Genomic DNA, 2227 nt, shown 5'->3' on the forward strand with positions numbered 1-2227 from the left:
GGCTCTCGTCCCCATCCAGTGTGTCCTCAGAAACGTTCGTGAAATGGGGGTCTGGCTTTTCATTAGAACCAGCCAGCTGCCGTGTTTTGTGCTCGTGAAGACTTGTGCGAGTGTAGACACCCTCACGCCTGAATCTTCTTGGGAGCGTGTCTTTTCTGTTGAACGAAGGAGGCTAGTATTTGTTGAGCGCTTCGTGGTAGGTACGGTGCCAGGTCCATTACCTCATTTTATTTGGAGAGAAAGGCGATGATACCCTTCAAATGAGAAAGCGTTTCCCGGTGAAGCCAATTCCTGCAGCCGTGCAACCAGAGTCACACCTGAGACCCTAGACTGAGGCCCTGTTGCAGTAGCTGCAGTGCTTTCCGTTACACCGTGCGTGCGTGCGTGTGTGCGTGTCCGCGTTGCTCAGTCGTGTCCGACTCTCTGCGAGTCCATGGGCTCTGCAGCCCGCCAGGCTCCTCTGTCCATGAAATTCTCCAGGCAAGAACAGTGGAGTGGGTTGCCATTCCGTTTTCCAGGGATCTGCCCGGCCCAGGGATCGAACCTGGGTCTCCTGCATTGCAGGTGGATTCTTGACCGTCTGAGCCCTTGCTTTCCTTGATGTAATGACTAATTTAAGGATTTTAGCTTGTTCTACTGTTATAAACATTTGTATTTCAAAAAATGTATTCAAATTTGAATGGTCATGGTTTTATAAATTAACATAGAGGGCAATTTTTGCCAAGTGTTAACATTTTTTCAAAAAAGATTTTCAATTAAAGTCTTACAATTAATTTTGAGTATGTTCATTCTTTTCGGAAGCAAAATGCTTCACTATGTCCAACTGAAAATTAACACGAACTCAAAAGGCTTAGGAGTGAAGAGAAAATTTGAATTAGGTCAGGCTTAAAAGAAATAAGGTCCTAGATCGTAGCAGAATATACTGCCCGCAGCATTGCTTCTGTGATACATCTGGTTGTTTCACTTGTTGGGAAGTATGCTGGTGAACACATCCCTCTGTGAGAGGTTCAGACATCTTCCAGCCCTTTAATATAACTACTAAAAATAGTTTCATGACATTTCAGTTGAAAGTTTTTTTTTTTAATCTGATAAGAATTTTTACTAATCTGAAGCTGATTTAGGTCTGGTAGCTTTCTATCACTGCTGTAGACTTATTTAACCTCAGTTTCTTATCAGGTGAAGCATTAAGTCTTCTTACTGTGATGTTCCTTTCTTAAGATCAAAGTACAGATACTACTGGAATTAGAATCCTGGGTCTAGATTATACCTTTTTATTTTGAGGTTGATATTTACTTAATAATTTAAGCTACATTGTACATTATTAGCCTTTAATTTTAAGACTAATAATGCTGGGTTTAAGGAGGGTTTCTAGTTTGAAATGTTAGTATTTGAATAGTAATTAAAAAAAAAAAAAAAACCCAGCTTCCAGAAAGATTTAAGGATTTTCAGGGAAAAGTTTTTTTTCCTTTCATTTCCTGAATCAGTTCCTTAGGAATTTGCCTTTTCTGGACTCCTTTTCCTAATCCTCATGTAGAAGATATAAAGATGAAGAGTGGCGTTTGAATTGGGCCTTAGGAAAGAGTGTGATTTTGATAGATAATAGCTGAGTGCTCGCCTCGGCAGCACATATACTAAAACTGGAACGATACAGAGATTAGCATGGCCCCTGCTTAAGGATGACACGCAAATTCGTGAAGTGCCCTGTATTTTAAAAAAAAAGAAAGAAAGATAATAGCTGAAACTGACAGTCTGAGCTGTGGAATCCAATCCTGGCAAAGCATTTAGGTGGCAGACTGTAGAAGAAGCTAGAGGCAGACCCGAGTTTGGTTGTGTGTTTGCACATTGAAGATGCATCAGTGTTTTTAAAAAGAGGCAGGCGCGTGGTCAGTTTGGGAGCGTGGAGGGGGATAGGTCAACACTGGTGGAAATTACAGGGAAAAAATGGGTGGGGAATCATCGAGGCTATTGTATCCTTCTGGAGGTAAAGTAATAGAGCAGGCGAGGACTATAGCAGATGGAGATGAGAGCCTTTACAAAGACAGAATCAGTAATGGGACTCTTGTCAGAAGAGTGGTGGGCTTCTGCTCATGGCAGGTGTGGGATGAAGCAAAGGATTACGAGGTCTTGAAGGGTAAGAGGCTGAGAGGGGTGGGATTGGAGTTGAGAGTGGTTTCTGAGAGCAGACTCGGTGATACAGCGTGGCCATAGTTGCTATTTCAAGTCTTCT

At 42.2% G+C, this 2227-nt stretch overlaps 1 non-coding gene across 1 annotated transcript; it reads left to right on the forward strand.

Annotated features, from left to right (window-relative positions):
• The first annotated feature begins 1607 nt into the window (after positions 1-1607).
• Positions 1608-1711, forward strand: LOC120871665. The gene has a single exon (XR_005723088.1). It is a non-coding gene; the product is annotated as a U6 spliceosomal RNA (small nuclear RNA).
• Positions 1712-2227: the final 516 nt, after the last annotated feature.

The sequence above is a fragment of the Oryx dammah genome, unplaced genomic scaffold, assembly GCF_014754425.2.
Source record: "Oryx dammah isolate SB20612 unplaced genomic scaffold, SCBI_Odam_1.1 HiC_scaffold_12, whole genome shotgun sequence".
Classification (NCBI taxonomy): Eukaryota; Metazoa; Chordata; class Mammalia; order Artiodactyla; family Bovidae; genus Oryx; species Oryx dammah.